Below are 25,025 nucleotides of genomic sequence, written 5' to 3'. Positions count from 1 at the left end.
AATTCGCGAAAGGACTCAAACTGAAGATCGGGAAACGACGAGGATGGGATTCGAACCCAAGCGGGCAGTGCCCAATGGATTAGCAGTCCATCGCCTTAACCACTCGGCCACCTCGTCCGAAATCTCTAATGTTATTACTCATTGGCAGAATAAAAAAAATATTTGACAATTTTTTTCCTATTATTATTTTAATCGATTCCGGACTGGAATATTGACCTCTTTCGGAGAAGACTGTACGGGAAGGAGAGAGATTATAACCAGACGAAATATAAATTATTCAGAATTCTTGTGTTGTGTTATTGTTGTGACTTATGGCACTTTACAAGGTAGCTGAAAGTTATCTCCAGAAATCTTTGTTGCGATATCATACTGTTTAACACAATTTCCTCTTCTTATTATGCTAATAAGCGCATTCTTATGCGGACCTTTTAGTTTCCGTCATCTCTTCAGATGGATAAAGAGATTAGATATGAAAATTTCCTTGTCATGCAAAACTAATGTCAAAAATGCAGTGATATATCAGTCATTAGCTGAGAAGAAAATATTTTGATATGCGTCCATTGTATTTGTGGAATTCATGATCATATTTCGGAGTAGACGAGCATGTTTCAGAATTTTTTTTTTATTTAAAAAAAAAGGCATTTGAGCCTCTGCCGTGACCAGGATTCGAACCTGGGTTATTGCGGCCACAACGCAATGTACTAATCACTATACGATCACGGCGACAAGGAAGATTCTCAGTGATAGCCTTTTAAGGAAACTGCGACTCTTAATCGAAGATGGGTTTTCAAGACTTGAAATAGACCGTGAAATAATTGAAAATCCCGAACAATTGTCAACAGAGGGCACCACGAAAATGAAAGCACCAAATCAATTTTTCAAATCTATACAAAATTAATAAATGCGTTAAACAGTTTGAAAGATTTTCATAAATGTCTTTTTTTTTTTCCCTTTAAAAAATCTTTTCAGAAATTTATAAGGCATAGGTTAAAAGACTGGCTTGGATATGAATTTTTTAAATGATTGCCCACAACTCTACAAATATGGAGCTTCATGCCAGGATACAGATGCTTGCCTCCACAACGCTCGCATCTGGTATCTTTACCAGGCGGAATACGAACGGAACCTTGAATAAAATGTGGGCAGGTAAGAAAATATATCACCAGTTTGATAAAGCATTGCAGGGCTTTAGAAAAAATTGGTAATAAAATCCGTGAAATAAAAACGTGACAAAAAAATTCTCTGACAATTTAAAAAATGCCCATCAGAGAGGAAAAGAAAAAGCAGGATCATTCTTGTGCACAGTTGGGACTACATATATCGAACGGTAAAACCCTGTCAATTCGATGCAAGTGTAATTTAAAACATGTAGTCCGTAACGACGCATCATTCAATTCGCGAAAGGACTCAAACTGAAGATCGGGAAACGACGAGGATGGGATTCGAACCCACGCGGGCAGTGCCCAATGGATTAGCAGTCCATCACCTTAACCACTCGGCCACCTCGTCCGAAATCTCTAATGTTATTACTCATTGGCAGAATAAAAAAAATATTTGACAATTTTTTTCCTATTATTATTTTAATCGATTCCGGACTGGAATATTGACCTCTTTCGGAGAAGACTGTACGGGAAGGAGAGAGATTATGACCAGACCAAATATAAATTATTCAGAATTCTTGTGTTGTGTTATTGTTGTGACTTATGGCACTTTACAAGGTAGCTGAAAGTTATCTCTAGAAATCTTTGTTGCGATATCATACTGTTTAACACAATTTCCTCTTCTTATTATGCTAATAAGCGCATTCTTATGCGGACCTTTTAGTTTCCGTCATCTCTTCAGATGGATAAAGAGATTAGATATGAAAATTTCCTTGTCATGCAAAACTAATGTCAAAAATGCAGTGATATATCAGTCATTAGCTGAGAAGAAAATATTTTGATATGCGTCCATTGTATTTGTGGAATTCATGATCATATTTCGGAGTAGACGAGCATGTTTCAGAATTTTTTTTTATTTAAAAAAAAAGGCATTTGAGCCTCTGCCGTGACCAGGATTCGATCCTGGGTTATTGCGGCCACAACGCAATGTACTAACCACTATACGATCACGGCGACAAGGAAGATTCTCAGTGATAGCCTTTTAAGGAAACTGCGACTCTTAATCGAAGATGGGTTTTCAAGACTTGAAATAGACCGTGAAATAATTGAAAATCCCGAACAATTGTCAACAGAGGGCACCACGAAAATGAAAGCACCAAATCAATTTTTCAAATCTATACAAAATTAATAAATGCGTTAAACAGTTTGAAAGATTTTCATAAATGTCTTTTTTTTTTTTTCCCTTTAAAAAATCTTTTCAGAAATTTATAAGGCATAGGTTAAAAGACTGGCTTGGATATAAATTTTTTAAATGATTGCCCACAACTCTACAAATATGGAGCTTCATGCCAGGATACAGATGCTTGTCTCCACAACGCTCGCATCTGGTATCTTTACCAGGCGGAATACGAACGGAACCTTGAATAAAATGTGGGCAGGTAAGAAAATATATCACCAGTTTGATAAAGCATTGCAGGGCTTTAGAAAAAATTGGTAATAAAATCCGTGAAATAAAAACGTGACAAAAAAATTCTCTGACAATTTAAAAAATGCCCATCAGAGAGGAAAAGAAAAAGCAGGATCATTCTTGTGCACAGTTGAGACTACATATATCGAAGGGTAAATCCCTGTCAATTCGATGCAAGTGTAATTTAAAACATGTAGTCCGTAACGACGCATCATTCAATTCGCGAAAGGACTCAAACTGAAGATCGGGAAACGACGAGGATGGGATTCGAACCCACGCGGGCAGTGCCCAATGGATTAGCAGTCCATCGCCTTAACCACTCGGCCACCTCGTCCGAAATCTCTAATGTTATTACTCATTGGCAGAATAAAAAAAATATTTGACAATTTTTTTCCTATTATTATTTTAATCGATTCCGGACTGGAATATTGACCTCTTTCGGAGAAGACTGTACGGGAAGGAGAGAGATTATGACCAGACGAAATATAAATTATTCAGAATTCTTGTGTTGTGTTATTGTTGTGACTTATGGCACTTTACAAGGTAGCTGAAAGTTTTCTCCAGAAATCTTTGTTGCGATATCATACTGTTTAACACAATTTCCTCTTCTTATTATGCTAATAAGCGCATTCTTATGCGGACCTTTTAGTTTCCGTCATCTCTTCAGATGGATAAAGAGATTAGATATGAAAATTTCCTTGTCATGCAAAACTAATGTCAAAAATGCAGTGATATATCAGTCATTAGCTGAGAAGAAAATATTTTGATATGCGTCCATTGTATTTGTGGAATTCATGATCATATTTCGGAGTAGACGAACATGTTTCAGAATTTTTTTTTATTTAAAAAAAAAGGCATTTGAGCCTCTGCCGTGACCAGGATTCGAACCTGGGTTATTGCGGCCACAACGCAATGTACTAATCACTATACGATCACGGCGACAAGGAAGATTCTCAGTGATAGCCTTTTAAGGAAACTGCGACTCTTAATCGAAGATGGGTTTTCAAGACTTGAAATAGACCGTGTAATAATTGAAAATCCCGAACAATTGTCAACAGAGGGCACCACGAAAATGAAAGCACCAAATCAATTTTTCAAATCTATACAAAATTAATAAATGCGTTAAACAGTTTGAAAGATTTTCATAAATGTCTTTTTTTTTTTCCCTTTAAAAAATCTTTTCAGAAATTTATAAGGCATAGGTTAAAAGACTGGCTTGGATATGAATTTTTTAAATGATTGCCCACAACTCTACAAATATGGAGCTTCATGCCAGGATACAGATGCTTGCCTCCACAACGCTCGCATCTGGTATCTTTACCAGGCGGAATACGAACGGAACCTTGAATAAAATGTGGGCAGGTAAGAAAATATATCACCAGTTTGATAAAGCATTGCAGGGCTTTAGAAAAAATTGGTAATAAAATCCGTGAAATAAAAACGTGACAAAAAAATTCTCTGACAATTTAAAAAATGCCCATCAGAGAGGAAAAGAAAAAGCAGGATCATTCTTGTGCACAGTTGGGACTACATATATCGAACGGTAAAACCCTGTCAATTCGATGCAAGTGTAATTTAAAACATGTAGTCCGTAACGACGCATCATTCAATTCGCGAAAGGACTCAAACTGAAGATCGGGAAACGACGAGGATGGGATTCGAACCCACGCGGGCAGTGCCCAATGGATTAGCAGTCCATCGCCTTAACCACTCGGCCACCTCGTCCGAAATCTCTAATGTTATTACTCATTGGCAGAATAAAAAAAATATTTGACAATTTTTTTCCTATTATTATTTTAATCGATTCCGGACTGGAATATTGACCTCTTTCGGAGAAGACTGTACGGGAAGGAGAGAGATTATGACCAGACCAAATATAAATTATTCAGAATTCTTGTGTTGTGTTATTGTTGTGACTTATGGCACTTTACAAGGTAGCTGAAAGTTATCTCTAGAAATCTTTGTTGCGATATCATACTGTTTAACACAATTTTCTCTTCTTATTATGCTAATAAGCGCATTCTTATGCGGACCTTTTAGTTTCCGTCATCTCTTCAGATGGATAAAGAGATTAGATATGAAAATTTCCTTGTCATGCAAAACTAATGTCAAAAATGCAGTGATATATCAGTCATTAGCTGAGAAGAAAATATTTTGATATGCGTCCATTGTATTTGTGGAATTCATGATCATATTTCGGAGTAGACGAGCATGTTTCAGAATTTTTTTTTATTTAAAAAAAAAGGCATTTGAGCCTCTGCCGTGACCAGGATTCGAACCTGGGTTATTGCGGCCACAACGCAATGTACTAACCACTATACGATCACGGCGACAAGGAAGATTCTCAGTGATAGCCTTTTAAGGAAACTGCGACTCTTAATCGAAGATGGGTTTTCAAGACTTGAAATAGACCGTGAAATAATTGAAAATCCCGAACAATTGTCAACAGAGGGCACCACGAAAATGAAAGCACCAAATCAATTTTTCAAATCTATACAAAATTAATAAATGCGTTAAACAGTTTGAAAGATTTTCATAAATGTCTTTTTTTTTTTCCCTTTAAAAAATCTTTTCAGAAATTTATAAGGCATAGGTTAAAAGACTGGCTTGGATATAAATTTTTTAAATGATTGCCCACAACTCTACAAATATGGAGCTTCATGCCAGGATACAGATGCTTGCCTCCACAACGCTCGCATCTGGTATCTTTACCAGGCGGAATACGAACGGAACCTTGAATAAAATGTGGGCAGGTAAGAAAATATATCACCAGTTTGATAAAGCATTGCAGGGCTTTAGAAAAAATTGGTAATAAAATCCGTGAAATAAAAACGTGACAAAAAAATTCTCTGACAATTTAAAAAATGCCCATCAGAGAGGAAAAGAAAAAGCAGGATCATTCTTGTGCACAGTTGGGACTACATATATCGAAGGGTAAAACCCTGTCAATTCGATGCAAGTGTAATTTAAAACATGTAGTCCGTACCGACGCATCATTCAATTCGCGAAAGGACTCAAACTGAAGATCGGGAAACGACGAGGATGGGATTCGAACCCACGCGGGCAGTGCCCAATGGATTAGCAGTCCATCGCCTTAACCACTCGGCCACCTCGTCCGAAATCTCTAATGTTATTACTCATTGGCAGAATAAAAAAAATATTTGACAATTTTTTTCCTATTATTATTTTAATCGATTCCGGACTGGAATATTGACCTCTTTCGGAGAAGACTGTACGGGAAGGAGAGAGATTATGACCAGACCAAATATAAATTATTCAGAATTCTTGTGTTGTGTTATTGTTGTGACTTATGGCACTTTACAAGGTAGCTGAAAGTTATCTCTAGAAATCTTTGTTGCGATATCATACTGTTTAACACAATTTCCTCTTCTTATTATGCTAATAAGCGCATTCTTATGCGGACCTTTTAGTTTCCGTCATCTCTTCAGATGGATAAAGAGATTAGATATGAAAATTTCCTTGTCATGCAAAACTAATGTCAAAAATGCAGTGATATATCAGTCATTAGCTGAGAAGAAAATATTTTGATATGTGTCCATTGTATTTGTGGAATTCATGATCATATTTCGGAGTAGACCAGCATGTTTCAGAATTTTTTTTTATTTAAAACAAAATGGCATTTGAGCCTCTGCCGTGACCAGGATTCGAACCTGGGTTATTGCGGCCACAACGCAATGTACTAACCACTATACGATCGCGGCGACAAGGAAGATTCTCAGTGATAGCCTTTTAAGGAAACTGCGACTCTTAATCGAAGATGGGTTTTCAAGACTTGAAATAGACCGTGAAATAATATAAAATCCCGAACAATTGTTAACAGAGGGCACCACGAAAATGAAAGCACCAAATCAATTTTTCAAATCTATACAAAATTAATAAATGCGTTCAACAGTTTGAAAGATTTTCATAAATGTCTTTTTTTTTCCCCTTTAAAAAGTCTTTTCAGAAATTTATAATGCATAGGTTAAAAGACTGGCTTGGATATGAATTTTTTAAATGATTGCCCACAACTCTACAAATATGGAGCTTCATGCCAGGATACAGATGCTTGCCTCCACAACGCTCGCATCTGGTATCTTTACCAGGCGGAATACGAACGGAACCTTGAATAAAATGTGGGCAGGTAAGAAAATATATCACCAGTTGGATAAAGCATTGCAGGGCTTTAGAAAAAATTGGTAATAAAATCCGCGAAATAAAAACGTGACAAAAAAATTCTCTGACAATTTAAAAAATGCCCATCAGAAAGGAAAAGAAAAAGCAGGATCATTCTTGTGACAAGTTGGGACTACATATATCGAAGGGTAAAACCCTGTCAATTCGATGCAAGTGTAATTTAAAACATGTAGTCCGTACCGACGCATCATTCAATTCGCGAAAGAACTCAAACTGAAGATCGGGAAACGACGAGGATGGGATTCGAAACCACGCGGGCAATGCCCAATGGATTAGCAGTCCATCGCCTTAACCACTCGGCCACCTCGTCCGAAATCTCTAATGTTATTACTCATTGGCAGAATAAAAAAAATATTTGACAATTTTTTTCCTATTATTATTTTAATCGATTCCGGACTGGAATATTGACCTCTTTCGGAGAAGACTGTACGGGAAGGAGAGAGATTATGACCAGACCAAATATAAATTATTCAGAATTCTTGTGTTGTGTTATTGTTGTGACTTATGGCACTTTACAAGGTAGCTGAAAGTTATCTCTAGAAATCTTTGTTGCGATATCATACTGTTTAACACAATTTCCTCTTCTTATTATGCTAATAAGCGCATTCTTATGCGGACCTTTTAATTTCCGTCATCTCTTCAGATGGATAAAGAGATTAGATATGAAAATTTCCTTGTCATGCAAAACTAATGTCAAAAATGCAGTGATATATCAGTCATTAGCTGAGAAGAAAATATTTTGATATGCGTCCATTGTATTTGTGGAATTCATGATCATATTTCGGAGTAGACGAGCATGTTTCAGAATTTTTTTTTATTTAAAAAAAAGCCATTTGAGCCTCTGCCGTGACCAGGATTCGAACCTGGGTTATTGGAGCCACAACGCAATGTACTAACCACTATACGATCACGGCGACAAGGAAGATTCTCAGTGATAGCCTTTTAAGGAAACTGCGACTCTTAATCGAAGATGGGTTTTCAAGACTTGAAATAGACCGTGAAATAATTGAAAATCCCGAACAATTGTCAACAGAGGGCACCACGAAAATGAAAGCACCAAATCAATTTTTCAAATCTATACAAAATTAATAAATGCGTTAAACAGTTTGAAAGATTTTCATAAATGTCTTTTTTTTTTTTCTTTTTTTTCCCCTTTAAAAAATCTTTTCAGAAATTTATAAGGCATAGGTTAAAAGACTGGCTTGGATATGAATTTTTTAAATGATTGCCCACAACTCTACAAATATGGAGCTTCATGCCAGGATACAGATGCTTGCCTCCACAACGCTCGCATCTGGTATCTTTACCAGGCGGAATACGAACGGAACCTTGAATAAAATGTGGGCAGGTAAGAAAATATATCACCAGTTTGATAAAGCATTGCAGGGCTTTAGAAAAAATTGGTAATAAAATCCGTGAAATAAAAACGTGACAAAAAAATTCTCTGACAATTTAAAAAATGCCCATCAGAGAGGAAAAGAAAAAGCAGGATCATTCTTGTGCACAGTTGGGACTACATATATCGAACGGTAAAACCCTGTCAATTCGATGCAAGTGTAATTTAAAACATGTAGTCCGTAACGACGCATCATTCAATTCGCGAAAGGACTCAAACTGAAGATCGGGAAACGACGAGGATGGGATTCGAACCCACGCGGGCAGTGCCCAATGGATTAGCAGTCCATCACCTTAACCACTCGGCCACCTCGTCCGAAATCTCTAATGTTATTACTCATTGGCAGAATAAAAAAAATATTTGACAATTTTTTTCCTATTATTATTTTAATCGATTCCGGACTGGAATATTGACCTCTTTCGGAGAAGACTGTACGGGAAGGAGAGAGATTATGACCAGACCAAATATAAATTATTCAGAATTCTTGTGTTGTGTTATTGTTGTGACTTATGGCACTTTACAAGGTAGCTGAAAGTTATCTCTAGAAATCTTTGTTGCGATATCATACTGTTTAACACAATTTCCTCTTCTTATTATGCTAATAAGCGCATTCTTATGCGGACCTTTTAGTTTCCGTCATCTCTTCAGATGGATAAAGAGATTAGATATGAAAATTTCCTTGTCATGCAAAACTAATGTCAAAAATGCAGTGATATATCAGTCATTAGCTGAGAAGAAAATATTTTGATATGCGTCCATTGTATTTGTGGAATTCATGATCATATTTCGGAGTAGACGAGCATGTTTCAGAATTTTTTTTTATTTAAAAAAAAAGGCATTTGAGCCTCTGCCGTGACCAGGATTCGAACCTGGGTTATTGCGGCCACAACGCAATGTATTAACCACTATACGATCACGGCGACAAGGAAGATTCTCAGTGATAGCCTTTTAAGGAAACTGCGACTCTTAATCGAAGATGGGTTTTCAAGACTTGAAATAGACCGTGAAATAATTGAAAATCCCGAACAATTGTCAACAGAGGGCACCACGAAAATGAAAGCACCAAATCAATTTTTCAAATCTATACAAAATTAATAAATGCGTTAAACAGTTTGAAAGATTTTCATAAATGTCTTTTTTTTTTTTTTCCCCTTTAAAAAATTTTTTCAGAAATTTATAAGGCATAGGTTAAAAGACTGGCTTGGATATGAATTTTTTAAATGATTGCCCACAACTCTACAAATATGGAGCTTCATGCCAGGATACAGATGCTTGCCTCCACAACGCTCGCATCTGGTATCTTTACCAGGCGGAATACGAACGGAACCTTGAATAAAATGTGGGCAGGTAAGAAAATATATCACCAGTTTGATAAAGCATTGCAGGGCTTTAGAAAAAATTGGTAATAAAATCCGTGAAATAAAAACGTGACAAAAAAATTCTCTGACAATTTAAAAAATGCCCATCAGAGAGGAAAAGAAAAAGCAGGATCATTCTTGTGCACAGTTGGGACTACATATATCGAACGGTAAAACCCTGTCAATTCGATGCAAGTGTAATTTAAAACATGTAGTCCGTAACGACGCATCATTCAATTCGCGAAAGGACTCAAACTGAAGATCGGGAAACGACGAGGATGGGATTCGAACCCACGCGGGCAGTGCCCAATGGATTAGCAGTCCATCGCCTTAACCACTCGGCCACCTCGTCCGAAATCTCTAATGTTATTACTCATTGGCAGAATAAAAAAAATATTTGACAATTTTTTTCCTATTATTATTTTAATCGATTCCGGACTGGAATATTGACCTCTTTCGGAGAAGACTGTACGGGAAGGAGAGAGATTATGACCAGACGAAATATAAATTATTCAGAATTCTTGTGTTGTGTTATTGTTGTGACTTATGGCACTTTACAAGGTAGCTGAAAGTTATCTCCAGAAATCTTTGTTGCGATATCATACTGTTTAACACAATTTCCTCTTCTTATTATGCTAATAAGCGCATTCTTATGCGGACCTTTTAGTTTCCGTCATCTCTTCAGATGGATAAAGAGATTAGATATGAAAATTTCCTTGTCATGCAAAACTAATGTCAAAAATGCAGTGATATATCAGTCATTAGCTGAGAAGAAAATATTTTGATATGCGTCCATTGTATTTGTGGAATTCATGATCATATTTCGGAGTAGACGAACATGTTTCAGAATTTTTTTTTATTTAAAAAAAAAGGCATTTGAGCCTCTGCCGTGACCAGGATTCGAACCTGGGTTATTGCGGCCACAACGCAATGTACTAATCACTATACGATCACGGCGACAAGGAAGATTCTCAGTGATAGCCTTTTAAGGAAACTGCGACTCTTAATCGAAGATGGGTTTTCAAGACTTGAAATAGACCGTGTAATAATTGAAAATCCCGAACAATTGTCAACAGAGGGCACCACGAAAATGAAAGCACCAAATCAATTTTTCAAATCTATACAAAATTAATAAATGCGTTAAACAGTTTGAAAGATTTTCATAAATGTCTTTTTTTTTTTCCCTTTAAAAAATCTTTTCAGAAATTTATAAGGCATAGGTTAAAAGACTGGCTTGGATATGAATTTTTTAAATGATTGCCCACAACTCTACAAATATGGAGCTTCATGCCAGGATACAGATGCTTGCCTCCACAACGCTCGCATCTGGTATCTTTACCAGGCGGAATACGAACGGAACCTTGAATAAAATGTGGGCAGGTAAGAAAATATATCACCAGTTTGATAAAGCATTGCAGGGCTTTAGAAAAAATTGGTAATAAAATCCGTGAAATAAAAACGTGACAAAAAAATTCTCTGACAATTTAAAAAATGCCCATCAGAGAGGAAAAGAAAAAGCAGGATCATTCTTGTGCACAGTTGGGACTACATATATCGAACGGTAAAACCCTGTCAATTCGATGCAAGTGTAATTTAAAACATGTAGTCCGTAACGACGCATCATTCAATTCGCGAAAGGACTCAAACTGAAGATCGGGAAACGACGAGGATGGGATTCGAACCCACGCGGGCAGTGCCCAATGGATTAGCAGTCCATCACCTTAACCACTCGGCCACCTCGTCCGAAATCTCTAATGTTATTACTCATTGGCAGAATAAAAAAAATATTTGACAATTTTTTTCCTATTATTATTTTAATCGATTCCGGACTGGAATATTGACCTCTTTCGGAGAAGACTGTACGGGAAGGAGAGAGATTATGACCAGACCAAATATAAATTATTCAGAATTCTTGTGTTGTGTTATTGTTGTGACTTATGGCACTTTACAAGGTAGCTGAAAGTTATCTCTAGAAATCTTTGTTGCGATATCATACTGTTTAACACAATTTCCTCTTCTTATTATGCTAATAAGCGCATTCTTATGCGGACCTTTTAGTTTCCGTCATCTCTTCAGATGGATAAAGAGATTAGATATGAAAATTTCCTTGTCATGCAAAACTAATGTCAAAAATGCAGTGATATATCAGTCATTAGCTGAGAAGAAAATATTTTGATATGCGTCCATTGTATTTGTGGAATTCATGATCATATTTCGGAGTAGACGAGCATGTTTCAGAATTTTTTTTTATTTAAAAAAAAAGGCATTTGAGCCTCTGCCGTGACCAGGATTCGATCCTGGGTTATTGCGGCCACAACGCAATGTACTAACCACTATACGATCACGGCGACAAGGAAGATTCTCAGTGATAGCCTTTTAAGGAAACTGCGACTCTTAATCGAAGATGGGTTTTCAAGACTTGAAATAGACCGTGAAATAATTGAAAATCCCGAACAATTGTCAACAGAGGGCACCACGAAAATGAAAGCACCAAATCAATTTTTCAAATCTATACAAAATTAATAAATGCGTTAAACAGTTTGAAAGATTTTCATAAATGTCTTTTTTTTTTTTCCCTTTAAAAAATCTTTTCAGAAATTTATAAGGCATAGGTTAAAAGACTGGCTTGGATATAAATTTTTTAAATGATTGCCCACAACTCTACAAATATGGAGCTTCATGCCAGGATACAGATGCTTGTCTCCACAACGCTCGCATCTGGTATCTTTACCAGGCGGAATACGAACGGAACCTTGAATAAAATGTGGGCAGGTAAGAAAATATATCACCAGTTTGATAAAGCATTGCAGGGCTTTAGAAAAAATTGGTAATAAAATCCGTGAAATAAAAACGTGACAAAAAAATTCTCTGACAATTTAAAAAATGCCCATCAGAGAGGAAAAGAAAAAGCAGGATCATTCTTGTGCACAGTTGAGACTACATATATCGAAGGGTAAATCCCTGTCAATTCGATGCAAGTGTAATTTAAAACATGTAGTCCGTAACGACGCATCATTCAATTCGCGAAAGGACTCAAACTGAAGATCGGGAAACGACGAGGATGGGATTCGAACCCACGCGGGCAGTGCCCAATGGATTAGCAGTCCATCGCCTTAACCACTCGGCCACCTCGTCCGAAATCTCTAATGTTATTACTCATTGGCAGAATAAAAAAAATATTTGACAATTTTTTTCCTATTATTATTTTAATCGATTCCGGACTGGAATATTGACCTCTTTCGGAGAAGACTGTACGGGAAGGAGAGAGATTATGACCAGACGAAATATAAATTATTCAGAATTCTTGTGTTGTGTTATTGTTGTGACTTATGGCACTTTACAAGGTAGCTGAAAGTTATCTCCAGAAATCTTTGTTGCGATATCATACTGTTTAACACAATTTCCTCTTCTTATTATGCTAATAAGCGCATTCTTATGCGGACCTTTTAGTTTCCGTCATCTCTTCAGATGGATAAAGAGATTAGATATGAAAATTTCCTTGTCATGCAAAACTAATGTCAAAAATGCAGTGATATATCAGTCATTAGCTGAGAAGAAAATATTTTGATATGCGTCCATTGTATTTGTGGAATTCATGATCATATTTCGGAGTAGACGAACATGTTTCAGAATTTTTTTTTATTTAAAAAAAAAGGCATTTGAGCCTCTGCCGTGACCAGGATTCGAACCTGGGTTATTGCGGCCACAACGCAATGTACTAATCACTATACGATCACGGCGACAAGGAAGATTCTCAGTGATAGCCTTTTAAGGAAACTGCGACTCTTAATCGAAGATGGGTTTTCAAGACTTGAAATAGACCGTGTAATAATTGAAAATCCCGAACAATTGTCAACAGAGGGCACCACGAAAATGAAAGCACCAAATCAATTTTTCAAATCTATACAAAATTAATAAATGCGTTAAACAGTTTGAAAGATTTTCATAAATGTCTTTTTTTTTTTCCCTTTAAAAAATCTTTTCAGAAATTTATAAGGCATAGGTTAAAAGACTGGCTTGGATATGAATTTTTTAAATGATTGCCCACAACTCTACAAATATGGAGCTTCATGCCAGGATACAGATGCTTGCCTCCACAACGCTCGCATCTGGTATCTTTACCAGGCGGAATACGAACGGAACCTTGAATAAAATGTGGGCAGGTAAGAAAATATATCACCAGTTTGATAAAGCATTGCAGGGCTTTAGAAAAAATTGGTAATAAAATCCGTGAAATAAAAACGTGACAAAAAAATTCTCTGACAATTTAAAAAATGCCCATCAGAGAGGAAAAGAAAAAGCAGGATCATTCTTGTGCACAGTTGGGACTACATATATCGAACAGTAAAACCCTGTCAATTCGATGCAAGTGTAATTTAAAACATGTAGTCCGTAACGACGCATCATTCAATTCGCGAAAGGACTCAAACTGAAGATCGGGAAACGACGAGGATGGGATTCGAACCCACGCGGGCAGTGCCCAATGGATTAGCAGTCCATCGCCTTAACCACTCGGCCACCTCGTCCGAAATCTCTAATGTTATTACTCATTGGCAGAATAAAAAAAATATTTGACAATTTTTTTCCTATTATTATTTTAATCGATTCCGGACTGGAATATTGACCTCTTTCGGAGAAGACTGTACGGGAAGGAGAGAGATTATGACCAGACCAAATATAAATTATTCAGAATTCTTGTGTTGTGTTATTGTTGTGACTTATGGCACTTTACAAGGTAGCTGAAAGTTATCTCTAGAAATCTTTGTTGCGATATCATACTGTTTAACACAATTTCCTCTTCTTATTATGCTAATAAGCGCATTCTTATGCGGACCTTTTAGTTTCCGTCATCTCTTCAGATGGATAAAGAGATTAGATATGAAAATTTCCTTGTCATGCAAAACTAATGTCAAAAATGCAGTGATATATCAGTCATTAGCTGAGAAGAAAATATTTTGATATGCGTCCATTGTATTTGTGGAATTCATGATCATATTTCGGAGTAGACGAGCATGTTTCAGAATTTTTTTTTATTTAAAAAAAAAGGCATTTGAGCCTCTGCCGTGACCAGGATTCGAACCTGGGTTATTGCGGCCACAACGCAATGTACTAACCACTATACGATCACGGCGACAAGGAAGATTCTCAGTGATAGCCTTTTAAGGAAACTGCGACTCTTAATCGAAGATGGGTTTTCAAGACTTGAAATAGACCGTGAAATAATTGAAAATCCCGAACAATTGTCAACAGAGGGCACCACGAAAATGAAAGCACCAAATCAATTTTTCAAATCTATACAAAATTAATAAATGCGTTAAACAGTTTGAAAGATTTTCATAAATGTCTTTTTTTTTTTTCCCTTTAAAAAATCTTTTCAGAAATTTATAAGGCATAGGTTAAAAGACTGGCTTGGATATAAATTTTTTAAATGATTGCCCACAACTCTACAAATATGGAGCTTCATGCCAGGATACAGATGCTTGCCTCCACAACGCTCGCATCTGGTATCTTTACCAGGCGGAATACGAACGGAACCTTGAATAAAATGTGGGCAGGTAAGAAAATATATCACCAGTTTGATAAAGCATTGCAGGGCTTTAGAAAAAATTGGTAATAAAATCCGTGAAATAAAAACGTGACAAAAAAATTCTCTGACAATTTAAAAAATGCCCATCAGAGAGGAAAAGAAAAAGCAGGATCATTCTTGTGCACAGTTGGGACTACATATATCGAAGGGTAAAACCCTGTCAATTCGATGCAAGTGTAATTTAAAACATGTAGTCCGTACCGACGCATCATTCAATTCGCGAAAGGACTCAAACTGAAGATCGGGAAACGACGAGGATGGGATTCGAACCCACGCGGGCAGTGCCCAATGGATTAGCAGTCCATCGCCTTAACCACTCGGCCACCTCGTCCGAAATCTCTAATGTTATTACTCATTGGCAGAATAAAAAAAATATTTGACAATTTTTTTCCTATTATTATTTTAATCGATTCCGGACTGGAATATTGACCTCTTTCGGAGAAGACTGTACGGGAAGGAGAGAGATTATGACCAGACCAAATATAAATTATTCAGAATTCTTGTGTTGTGTTATTGTTTTGACTTATGGCACTTTACAAGGTAGCTGAAAGTTATCTCTAGAAATCTTTGTTGCGATATCATACTGTTTAACACAATTTCCTCTTCTTATTATGCTAATAAGCGCATTCTTATGCGGACCTTTTAGTTTCCGTCATCTCTTCAGATGGATAAAGAGATTAGATATGAAAATTTCCTTGTCATGCAAAACTAATGTCAAAAATGCAGTGATATATCAGTCATTAGCTGAGAAGAAAATATTTTGATATGTGTCCATTGTATTTGTGGAATTCATGATCATATTTCGGAGTAGACCAGCATGTTTCAGAATTTTTTTTTATTTAAAACAAAATGGCATTTGAGCCTCTGCCGTGACCAGGATTCGAACCTGGGTTATTGCGGCCACAACGCAATGTACTAACCACTATACGATCGCGGCGACAAGGAAGATTCTCAGTGATAGCCTTTTAAGGAAACTGCGACTCTTAATCGAAGATGGGTTTTCAAGACTTGAAATAGACCGTGAAATAATATAAAATCCCGAACAATTGTTAACAGAGGGCACCACGAAAATGAAAGCACCAAATCAATTTTTCAAATCTATACAAAATTAATAAATGCGTTCAACAGTTTGAAAGATTTTCATAAATGTCTTTTTTTTTCCCCTTTAAAAAGTCTTTTCAGAAATTTATAATGCATAGGTTAAAAGACTGGCTTGGATATGAATTTTTTAAATGATTGCCCACAACTCTACAAATATGGAGCTTCATGCCAGGATACAGATGCTTGCCTCCACAACGCTCGCATCTGGTATCTTTACCAGGCGGAATACGAACGGAACCTTGAATAAAATGTGGGCAGGTAAGAAAATATATCACCAGTTGGATAAAGCATTGCAGGGCTTTAGAAAAAATTGGTAATAAAATCCGCGAAATAAAAACGTGACAAAAAAATTCTCTGACAATTTAAAAAATGCCCATCAGAAAGGAAAAGAAAAAGCAGGATCATTCTTGTGACAAGTTGGGACTACATATATCGAAGGGTAAAACCCTGTCAATTCGATGCAAGTGTAATTTAAAACATGTAGTCCGTACCGACGCATCATTCAATTCGCGAAAGAACTCAAACTGAAGATCGGGAAACGACGAGGATGGGATTCGAAACCACGCGGGCAATGCCCAATGGATTAGCAGTCCATCGCCTTAACCACTCGGCCACCTCGTCCGAAATCTCTAATGTTATTACTCATTGGCAGAATAAAAAAAATATTTGACAATTTTTTTCCTATTATTATTTTAATCGATTCCGGACTGGAATATTGACCTCTTTCGGAGAAGACTGTACGGGAAGGAGAGAGATTATGACCAGACCAAATATAAATTATTCAGAATTCTTGTGTTGTGTTATTGTTGTGACTTATGGCACTTTACAAGGTAGCTGAAAGTTATCTCTAGAAATCTTTGTTGCGATATCATACTGTTTAACACAATTTCCTCTTCTTATTATGCTAATAAGCGCATTCTTATGCGGACCTTTTAATTTCCGTCATCTCTTCAGATGGATAAAGAGATTAGATATGAAAATTTCCTTGTCATGCAAAACTAATGTCAAAAATGCAGTGATATATCAGTCATTAGCTGAGAAGAAAATATTTTGATATGCGTCCATTGTATTTGTGGAATTCATGATCATATTTCGGAGTAGACGAGCATGTTTCAGAATTTTTTTTTATTTAAAAAAAAGCCATTTGAGCCTCTGCCGTGACCAGGATTCGAACCTGGGTTATTGGAGCCACAACGCAATGTACTAACCACTATACGATCACGGCGACAAGGAAGATTCTCAGTGATAGCCTTTTAAGGAAACTGCGACTCTTAATCGAAGATGGGTTTTCAAGACTTGAAATAGACCGTGAAATAATTGAAAATCCCGAACAATTGTCAACAGAGGGCACCACGAAAATGAAAGCACCAAATCAATTTTTCAAATCTATACAAAATTAATAAATGCGTTAAACAGTTTGAAAGATTTTCATAAATGTCTTTTTTTTTTCCCCTTTAAAAAATCTTTTCCGAAATTTATAAGGCATAGGTTAAAAGACTGGCTTGGATATGAATTTTTTAAATAATTGCCCACAACTCTACAAATATGGAGCTTCATGCCAGGATACAGATGCTTGCCTCCACAACGCTCGCATCTGGTATCTTTACCAGGCGGAATACGAACGGAACCTTGAATAAAATGTGGGCAGGTAAGAAAATATATCACCAGTTTGATAAAGCATTGCAGGGCTTTAGAAAAAATTGGTAATAAAATCCGTGAAATAAAAACGTGACAAAAAAATTCTCTGACAATTTAAAAAATGCCCATCAGAGAGGAAAAGAAAAAGCAGGATCATTCTTGTGCACAGTTGGGACTACATATATCGAAGGGTAAAACCCTGTCAATTCGATGCAAGTGTAATTTAAAACATGTAGTCCGTAACGACGCATCATTCAATTCGCGAAAGGACTCAAACTGAAGATCGGGAAACGACGAGGATGGGATTCGAACCCACGCGGGCAGTGCCCAATGGATTAGCAGTCCATCGCCTTAACCACTCGGCCACCTCGTCCGAAATCTCTAATGTTATTACTCATTGGCAGAATAAAAAAAATATTTGACAATTTTTTTCCTATTATTATTTTATTCGATTCCGGACTGGAATATTGACCTCTTTCGGAGAAGACTGTACGGGAAGGAGAGAGATTATGGCCAGACCAAATATAAATTATTCAGAATTCTTGTGTTGTGTTATTGTTGTGACTTATGGCACTTTACAAGGTAGCTGAAAGTTATCTCTAGAAATCTTTGTTGCGATATCATACTGTTTAACACAATTTCCTCTTCTTATTATGCTAATACGCGCATTCTTATGCAGACCTTTTAGTTTCCGTCATCTCTTCAGATGGATAAAGAGATTAGATATGAAAATTTCCTTGTCATGCAAAACTAATGTCAAAAATGCAGTGATATATCAGTCATTAGCTGAGAAGAAAATATTTTGATATGCGTCCATTGTATTTGTGGAATTCATGATCATATTTCGGAGTAGACGAGCATGTTTCAGAATTTTTTTTTATTTAAAAAAAAAGGCATTTGAGCCTCTGCCGTGACCAGGATTCGAACCTGGGTTATTGCGGCCACAACGCAATGTACTAACCACTATACGATCACGGCGACAAGGAAGATTCTCAGTGATAGCCTTTTAAGGAAACTGCGACTCTTAATCGAAGATGGGTTTTCAAGACTTGAAATAGACCGTGAAATAATTGAAAATCCCGAACAATTGTCAACAGAGGGCACCACGAAAATGAAAGCACCAAATCAATTTTTCAAATCTATACAAAATTAATAAATGCGTTAAACAGTTTGAAAGATTTTCATAAATGTCTTTTTTTTTTTCTTTTTTTTCCCCTTTAAAAAATCTTTTCAGAAATTTTTAAGGCATAGGTTAAAAGACTGGCTTGGATATGAATTTTTTAAATGATTGCCCACAACTCTACAAATATGGAGCTTCATGCCAGGATACAGATGCTTGCCTCCACAACGCTCGCATCTGGTATCTTTACCAGGCGGAATACGAACGGAACCTTGAATAAAATGTGGGCAGGTAAGAAAATATATCACCAGTTTCATAAAGCATTGCAGGGCTTTAGAAAAAATTGGTAATAAAATCCGTGAAATAAAAAAGTGACAAAAAAATTCTCTGACAATTTAAAAAATGCCCATCAGAGAGGGAAAGAAAAAGCAGGATCATTCTTGTGCACAGTTGGGACTACATATATCGAAGGGTAAAACCCTGTCAATTCGATGCAAGTGTAATTTAAAACATGTAGTCCGTAACGACGCATCATTCAATTCGCGAAAGGACTCAAACTGAAGATCGGGAAACGACGAGGATGGGATTCGAACCCACGCGGGCAGTGCCCAATGGATTAGCAGTCCATCGCCTTAACCACTCGGCCACCTCGTCCGAAATCTCTAATGTTATTACTCATTGGCAGAATAAAAAAAATATTTGACAATTTTTTTCCTATTATTATTTTAATCGATTCCGGACTGGAATATTGACCTCTTTCGGAGAAGACTGTACGGGAAGGAGAGAGATTATGACCAGACCAAATATAAATTATTCAGAATTCTTGTGTTGTGTTATTGTTGTGACTTATGGCACTTTACAAGGTAGCTGAAAGTTATCTCTAGAAATCTTTGTTGCGATATCATACTGTTTAACACAATTTCCTCTTCTTATTATGCTAATAAGCGCATTCTTATGCGGACCTTTTAGTTTCCGTCATCTCTTCAGATGGATAAAGAGATTAGATATGAAAATTTCCTTGTCATGCAAAACTAATGTCAAAAATGCAGTGATATATCAGTCATTAGCTGAGAAGAAAATATTTTGATATGCGTCCATTGTATTTGTGGAATTCATGATCATATTTCGGAGTAGACGAGCATGTTTCAGAATTTTTTTTTATTTAAAAAAAAAGGCATTTGAGCCTCTGCCGTGACCAGGATTCGAACCTGGGTTATTGCGGCCACAACGCAATGTACTAACCACTATACGATCACGGCGACAAGGAAGATTCTCAGTGATAGCCTTTTAAGGAAACTGCGACTCTTAATCGAAGATGGGTTTTCAAGACTTGAAATAGACCGTGAAATAATTGAAAATCCCGAACAATTGTCAACAGAGGGCACCACGAAAATGAAAGCACCAAATCAATTTTTCAAATCTATACAAAACTAATAAATGCGTTAAACAGTTTGAAAGATTTTCATAAATGTCTTTTTTTTTTTCCCCTTTAAAAAATCTTTTCAGAAATTTATAAGGCATAGGTTAAAAGACTGGCTTGGATATGAATTTTTTAAATGATTGCCCACAACTCTACAAATATGGAGCTTCATGCCAGGATACAGATGCTTGCCTCCACAACGCTCGCATCTGGTATCTTTACCAGGCGGAATACGAACGGAACCTTGAATAAAATGTGGGCAGGTAAGAAAATATATCACCAGTTTGATAAAGCATTGCAGGGCTTTAGAAAAAATTGGTAATAAAATCCGTGAAATAAAAACGTGACAAAAAAATTCTCTGACAATTTAAAAAATGCCCATCAGAGAGGAAAAGAAAAAGCAGGATCATTCTTGTGCACAGTTGGGACTACATATATCGAAGGGTAAAACCCTGTCAATTCGATGCAAGTGTAATTTGAAACATGTAGTCCGTAACGACGCATCATTCAATTCGCGAAAGGACTCAAACTGAAGATCGGGAAACGACGAGGATGGGATTCGAACCCACGCGGGCAGTGCCCAATGGATTAGATGTCCATCGCCTTAACCACTCGGCCACCTCGTCCGAAATCTCTAATGTTATTACTCATTGGCAGAATAAAAAAAATATTTGACAATTTTTTTCCTATTATTATTTTAATCGATTCTGGACTGGAATATTGACCTCTTTCGGAGAAGACTGTACGGGAAGGAGAGAGCTTATGACCAGACCAAATATAAATTATTCAGAATTCTTGTGTTGTGTTATTGTTGTGACTTATGGCACTTTACAAGGTAGCTGAAAGTTATCTCTAGAAATCTTTGTTGCGATATCATACTGTTTAACACAATTTCCTCTTCTTATTATGCTAATAAGCGCATTCTTATGCGGACCTTTTAGTTTCCGTCATCTCTTCAGATGGATAAAGAGATTAGATATGAAAATTTCCTTGTCATGCAAAACTAATGTCAAAAATGCAGTGATATATCAGTCATTAGCTGAGAAGAAAATATTTTGATATGCGTCCATTGTATTTGTGGAATTCATGATCATATTTCGGAGTAGACGAGCATGTTTCAGAATTTTTTTTTATTTAAAAAAAAAGGCATTTGAGCCTCTGCCGTGACCAGGATTCGAACCTGGGTTATTGCGGCCACAACGCAATGTACTAACCAATATACGATCACGGCGACAAGGAAGATTCTCAGTGATAGCCTTTTAAGGAAACTGCGACTCTTAATCGAAGATTGGTTTTCAAGACTTGAAATAGACCGTGAAATAATTGAAAATCCCGAACAATTGTCAACAGAGGGCACCACGAAAATGAAAGCACCAAATCAATTTTTCAAATCTATACAAAATTAATAAATGCGTTAAACAGTTTGAGAGATTTTCATAAATGTCTTTTTTTTTTCCCCCTTTAAAAAATCTTTTCAGAAATTTATAAGGCATAGGTTAAAAGACTGGCTTGGATATAAATTTTTTAAATGATTGCCCACAACTCTACAAATATGGAGCTTCATGCCAGGATACAGATGCTTGCCTCCTTAACGCTCGCATCTGGTATCTTTACCAGGCGGAATACGAACGGAACCTTGAATAAAATGTGGGCAGGTAAGAAAATATATCACCAGTTTGATAAAGCATTGCAGGGCTTTAGAAAAAATTGGTAATAAAATCCGTGAAATAAAAACGTGACAAAAAAATTCTCTGACAATTTAAAAAATGCCCATCAGAGAGGAAAAGAAAAAGCAGGATCATTCTTGTGCACAGTTGGGACTACATATATCGAAGGGTAAAACCCTGTCAATTCGATGCAAGTGTAATTTGAAACATGTAGTCCGTAACGACGCATCATTCAATTCGCGAAAGGACTCAAACTGAAGATCGGGAAACGACGAGGATGGGATTCGAACCCACGCGGGCAGTGCCCAATGGATTAGCAGTCCATCGCCTTAACCACTCGGCCACCTCGTCCGAAATCTCTAATGTTATTACTCATTGGCAGAATAAAAAAAATATTTGACAATTTTTTTCCTATTATTATTTTAATCGATTCCGGACTGGAATATTGACCTCTTTCGGAGAAGACTGTACGGGAAGGAGAGAGATTATGACCAGACCAAATATACATTATTCAGAATTTTTGTGTTGTGTTATTGTTGTGACTTATGGCACTTTACAAGGTAGCTGAAAGTTATCTCTAGAAATCTTTGTTGCTATATCATACTGTTTAACACAATTTCCTCTTCTTATTATGCTAATAAGCGCATTCTTATGCGGACCTTTTAGTTTCCGTCATCTCTTCAGATGGATAAAGAGATTAGATATGAAAATTTCCTTGTCATGCAAAACTAATGTCAAAAATGCAGTGATATATCAGTCATTAGCTGAGAAGAAAATATTTTGATATGCGTCCATTGTATTTGTGGAATTCATGATCATATTTCGGAGAAGACGAGCATGTTTCAGAATTTTTTTTTATTTAAAAAAAAGGCATTTGAGCCTCTGCCGTGACCAGGATTCGAACCTGGGTTATTGCGGCCACAACGCAATGTACTAACCACTATACGATCACGGCGACAAGGAAGATTCTCAGTGATAGCCTTTTAAGGAAACTGCGACTCTTAATCGAAGATGGGTTTTCAAGACTTGAAATAGACCGTGAAATAATTGAAAATCCCGAACAATTGTCAACAGAGGGCACCACGAAAATGAAAGCACCAAATCAATTTTTCAAATCTATACAAAATTAATAAATGCGTTAAACAGTTTGAAAGATTTTCATAAATGTCTTTTTTTTTTCCCCTTTAAAAAATCTTTTCAGAAATTTATAAGGCATAGGTTAAAAGACTGGCTTGGATATAAATTTTTTAAATGATTGCCCACAACTCTACAAATATGGAGCTTCATGCCAGGATACAGATGCTTGCCTCCACAACGCTCGCATCTGGTATCTTTACCAGGCGGAATACGAACGGAACCTTGAATAAAATGTGGGCAGGTAAGAAAATATATCACCAGTTTGATAAAGCATTGCAGGGCTTTAGAAAAAATTGGTAATAAAATCCGTGAAATAAAAACGTGACAAAAAAATTCTCTGACAATTTAAAAAATGCCCATCAGAGAGGAAAAGAAAAAACAGGATCATTCTTGTGCACAGTTGGGACTACATATTTCGAAGGGTAAAACCCTGTCAATTCGATGCAAGTGTAATTTGAAACATGTAGTCCGTAACGACGCATCATTCAATTCGCGAAAGGACTCAAACTGAAGATCGGGAAACGACGAGGATGGGATTCGTACCCACGCGGGCAGTGCCCAATGGATTAGCAGTCCATCGCCTTAACCACTCGGCCACATCGTCCGAAATCTCTAATGTTATTACTCATTGGCAGAATAAAAAAAATATTTGACAATTTTTTTCCTATTATTATTTTAATCGATTCCGGACTGGAATATTGACCTCTTTCGGAGAAGACTGTACGGGAAGGAGAGAGATTATGACCAGACCAAATATAAATTATTCAGAATTCTTGTGTTGTGTTATTGTTGTGACTTATGGCACTTTACAAGGTAGCTGAAAGTTATCTCTAGAAATCTTTGTTGCGATATCATACTGTTTAACACAATTTCCTCTTCTTATTATGCTAATAAGCGCATTCTTATGCGGACCTTTTAGTTTCCGTCATCTCTTCAGATGGATAAAGAGATTAGATATGAAAATTTCCTTGTCATGCAAAACTAATGTCAAAAATGCAGTGATATATCAGTCATTAGCTGAGAAGAAAATATTTTGATATGCGTCCATTGTATTTGTGGAATTCATGATCATATTTCGGAGTAGACGAGCATGTTTCAGAATTTTTTTTTATTTTAAAAAAAAGGCATTTGAGCCTCTGCCGTGACCAGGATTCGAACCTGGGTTATTGCGGCCACAACGCAATGTACTAACCACTATACGATCACGGCGACAAGGAAGATTCTCAGTGATAGCCTTTTAAGGAAACTGCGACTCTTAATCGAAGATGGGTTTTCAAGACTTGAAATAGACCGTGAAATAATTGAAAATCCCGAACAATTGTCAACAGAGGGCACCACGAAAATGAAAGCACCAAATCAATTTTTCAAATCTATACAAAATTAATAAATGCGTTAAACAGTTTGAAAGATTTTCATAAATGTCTTTTTTTTTTTTCCCCTTTAAAAAATCTTTTCAGAAATTTATAAGGCATAGGTTAAAAGACTGGCTTGGATATAAATTTTTTAAATGATTGCCCACAACTCTACAAATATGGAGCTTCATGCCAGGATACAGATGCTTGCCTCCACAACGCTCGCATCTGGTATCTTTACCAGGCGGAATACGAACGGAACCTTGAATAAAATGTGGGCAGGTAAGAAAATATATCACCAGTTTGATAAAGCATTGCAGGGCTTTAGAAAAAATTGGTAATAAAATCCGTGAAATAAAAACGTGACAAAAAAATTCTCTGACAATTTAAAAAATGCCCATCAGAGAGGAAAAGAAAAAGCAGGATCATTCTTGTGCACAGTTGGGACTACATATATCGAAGGGTAAAACCCTGTCAATTCGAT

The 25,025-nt window shown here is 36.5% G+C and overlaps 34 non-coding genes across 34 annotated transcripts; all 34 read right to left on the bottom strand.

The window, feature by feature from the left end:
- Positions 1-35: 35 nt before the first annotated feature.
- Positions 36-117, bottom strand: Trnas-gcu (transfer RNA serine (anticodon GCU)). The gene has a single exon. It is a non-coding gene; the product is annotated as a tRNA-Ser (tRNA).
- Positions 118-651: 534 nt separating this feature from the next.
- On the bottom strand, positions 652-723 carry Trnah-gug (transfer RNA histidin (anticodon GUG)). The gene has a single exon. It is a non-coding gene; the product is annotated as a tRNA-His (tRNA).
- Positions 724-1,427: 704 nt separating this feature from the next.
- Positions 1,428-1,509, bottom strand: Trnas-gcu (transfer RNA serine (anticodon GCU)). Its single transcript has one exon. It is a non-coding gene; the product is annotated as a tRNA-Ser (tRNA).
- Positions 1,510-2,042: 533 nt separating this feature from the next.
- On the bottom strand, positions 2,043-2,114 carry Trnah-gug (transfer RNA histidin (anticodon GUG)). The gene has a single exon. It is a non-coding gene; the product is annotated as a tRNA-His (tRNA).
- Positions 2,115-2,820: 706 nt separating this feature from the next.
- On the bottom strand, positions 2,821-2,902 carry Trnas-gcu (transfer RNA serine (anticodon GCU)). Its single transcript has one exon. It is a non-coding gene; the product is annotated as a tRNA-Ser (tRNA).
- Positions 2,903-3,435: 533 nt separating this feature from the next.
- Positions 3,436-3,507, bottom strand: Trnah-gug (transfer RNA histidin (anticodon GUG)). Its single transcript has one exon. It is a non-coding gene; the product is annotated as a tRNA-His (tRNA).
- Positions 3,508-4,211: 704 nt separating this feature from the next.
- On the bottom strand, positions 4,212-4,293 carry Trnas-gcu (transfer RNA serine (anticodon GCU)). Its single transcript has one exon. It is a non-coding gene; the product is annotated as a tRNA-Ser (tRNA).
- A 533-nt stretch (positions 4,294-4,826) lies between these two features.
- On the bottom strand, positions 4,827-4,898 carry Trnah-gug (transfer RNA histidin (anticodon GUG)). Its single transcript has one exon. It is a non-coding gene; the product is annotated as a tRNA-His (tRNA).
- A 704-nt stretch (positions 4,899-5,602) lies between these two features.
- Trnas-gcu (transfer RNA serine (anticodon GCU)) lies at positions 5,603-5,684 on the bottom strand. The gene has a single exon. It is a non-coding gene; the product is annotated as a tRNA-Ser (tRNA).
- Positions 5,685-6,218: 534 nt separating this feature from the next.
- Trnah-gug (transfer RNA histidin (anticodon GUG)) lies at positions 6,219-6,290 on the bottom strand. The gene has a single exon. It is a non-coding gene; the product is annotated as a tRNA-His (tRNA).
- Positions 6,291-6,993: 703 nt separating this feature from the next.
- On the bottom strand, positions 6,994-7,075 carry Trnas-gcu (transfer RNA serine (anticodon GCU)). The gene has a single exon. It is a non-coding gene; the product is annotated as a tRNA-Ser (tRNA).
- Positions 7,076-8,394: 1,319 nt separating this feature from the next.
- Positions 8,395-8,476, bottom strand: Trnas-gcu (transfer RNA serine (anticodon GCU)). Its single transcript has one exon. It is a non-coding gene; the product is annotated as a tRNA-Ser (tRNA).
- Positions 8,477-9,009: 533 nt separating this feature from the next.
- On the bottom strand, positions 9,010-9,081 carry Trnah-gug (transfer RNA histidin (anticodon GUG)). Its single transcript has one exon. It is a non-coding gene; the product is annotated as a tRNA-His (tRNA).
- A 708-nt stretch (positions 9,082-9,789) lies between these two features.
- On the bottom strand, positions 9,790-9,871 carry Trnas-gcu (transfer RNA serine (anticodon GCU)). The gene has a single exon. It is a non-coding gene; the product is annotated as a tRNA-Ser (tRNA).
- Positions 9,872-10,404: 533 nt separating this feature from the next.
- On the bottom strand, positions 10,405-10,476 carry Trnah-gug (transfer RNA histidin (anticodon GUG)). Its single transcript has one exon. It is a non-coding gene; the product is annotated as a tRNA-His (tRNA).
- A 704-nt stretch (positions 10,477-11,180) lies between these two features.
- Trnas-gcu (transfer RNA serine (anticodon GCU)) lies at positions 11,181-11,262 on the bottom strand. The gene has a single exon. It is a non-coding gene; the product is annotated as a tRNA-Ser (tRNA).
- Positions 11,263-11,795: 533 nt separating this feature from the next.
- Trnah-gug (transfer RNA histidin (anticodon GUG)) lies at positions 11,796-11,867 on the bottom strand. The gene has a single exon. It is a non-coding gene; the product is annotated as a tRNA-His (tRNA).
- A 705-nt stretch (positions 11,868-12,572) lies between these two features.
- Positions 12,573-12,654, bottom strand: Trnas-gcu (transfer RNA serine (anticodon GCU)). Its single transcript has one exon. It is a non-coding gene; the product is annotated as a tRNA-Ser (tRNA).
- Positions 12,655-13,187: 533 nt separating this feature from the next.
- On the bottom strand, positions 13,188-13,259 carry Trnah-gug (transfer RNA histidin (anticodon GUG)). The gene has a single exon. It is a non-coding gene; the product is annotated as a tRNA-His (tRNA).
- A 704-nt stretch (positions 13,260-13,963) lies between these two features.
- Trnas-gcu (transfer RNA serine (anticodon GCU)) lies at positions 13,964-14,045 on the bottom strand. The gene has a single exon. It is a non-coding gene; the product is annotated as a tRNA-Ser (tRNA).
- A 533-nt stretch (positions 14,046-14,578) lies between these two features.
- Trnah-gug (transfer RNA histidin (anticodon GUG)) lies at positions 14,579-14,650 on the bottom strand. The gene has a single exon. It is a non-coding gene; the product is annotated as a tRNA-His (tRNA).
- A 705-nt stretch (positions 14,651-15,355) lies between these two features.
- On the bottom strand, positions 15,356-15,437 carry Trnas-gcu (transfer RNA serine (anticodon GCU)). Its single transcript has one exon. It is a non-coding gene; the product is annotated as a tRNA-Ser (tRNA).
- Positions 15,438-15,971: 534 nt separating this feature from the next.
- Positions 15,972-16,043, bottom strand: Trnah-gug (transfer RNA histidin (anticodon GUG)). The gene has a single exon. It is a non-coding gene; the product is annotated as a tRNA-His (tRNA).
- Positions 16,044-16,746: 703 nt separating this feature from the next.
- Trnas-gcu (transfer RNA serine (anticodon GCU)) lies at positions 16,747-16,828 on the bottom strand. The gene has a single exon. It is a non-coding gene; the product is annotated as a tRNA-Ser (tRNA).
- A 1,308-nt stretch (positions 16,829-18,136) lies between these two features.
- Positions 18,137-18,218, bottom strand: Trnas-gcu (transfer RNA serine (anticodon GCU)). Its single transcript has one exon. It is a non-coding gene; the product is annotated as a tRNA-Ser (tRNA).
- Positions 18,219-18,751: 533 nt separating this feature from the next.
- Positions 18,752-18,823, bottom strand: Trnah-gug (transfer RNA histidin (anticodon GUG)). Its single transcript has one exon. It is a non-coding gene; the product is annotated as a tRNA-His (tRNA).
- Positions 18,824-19,537: 714 nt separating this feature from the next.
- Trnas-gcu (transfer RNA serine (anticodon GCU)) lies at positions 19,538-19,619 on the bottom strand. The gene has a single exon. It is a non-coding gene; the product is annotated as a tRNA-Ser (tRNA).
- Positions 19,620-20,152: 533 nt separating this feature from the next.
- Positions 20,153-20,224, bottom strand: Trnah-gug (transfer RNA histidin (anticodon GUG)). Its single transcript has one exon. It is a non-coding gene; the product is annotated as a tRNA-His (tRNA).
- Positions 20,225-20,929: 705 nt separating this feature from the next.
- Positions 20,930-21,011, bottom strand: Trnar-ucu (transfer RNA arginine (anticodon UCU)). Its single transcript has one exon. It is a non-coding gene; the product is annotated as a tRNA-Arg (tRNA).
- Positions 21,012-21,544: 533 nt separating this feature from the next.
- Positions 21,545-21,616, bottom strand: Trnah-gug (transfer RNA histidin (anticodon GUG)). Its single transcript has one exon. It is a non-coding gene; the product is annotated as a tRNA-His (tRNA).
- Positions 21,617-22,321: 705 nt separating this feature from the next.
- On the bottom strand, positions 22,322-22,403 carry Trnas-gcu (transfer RNA serine (anticodon GCU)). Its single transcript has one exon. It is a non-coding gene; the product is annotated as a tRNA-Ser (tRNA).
- A 532-nt stretch (positions 22,404-22,935) lies between these two features.
- Positions 22,936-23,007, bottom strand: Trnah-gug (transfer RNA histidin (anticodon GUG)). The gene has a single exon. It is a non-coding gene; the product is annotated as a tRNA-His (tRNA).
- A 704-nt stretch (positions 23,008-23,711) lies between these two features.
- Trnas-gcu (transfer RNA serine (anticodon GCU)) lies at positions 23,712-23,793 on the bottom strand. Its single transcript has one exon. It is a non-coding gene; the product is annotated as a tRNA-Ser (tRNA).
- A 533-nt stretch (positions 23,794-24,326) lies between these two features.
- On the bottom strand, positions 24,327-24,398 carry Trnah-gug (transfer RNA histidin (anticodon GUG)). The gene has a single exon. It is a non-coding gene; the product is annotated as a tRNA-His (tRNA).
- Positions 24,399-25,025: the final 627 nt, after the last annotated feature.

This window comes from Argiope bruennichi, chromosome 6 (assembly GCF_947563725.1).
Source record: "Argiope bruennichi chromosome 6, qqArgBrue1.1, whole genome shotgun sequence".
NCBI classification, from domain to species: domain Eukaryota; kingdom Metazoa; phylum Arthropoda; class Arachnida; order Araneae; family Araneidae; genus Argiope; species Argiope bruennichi.
Note: the sequence above shows the minus strand (reverse complement) of the source record. Positions and strands in the feature narration are given on the sequence as shown.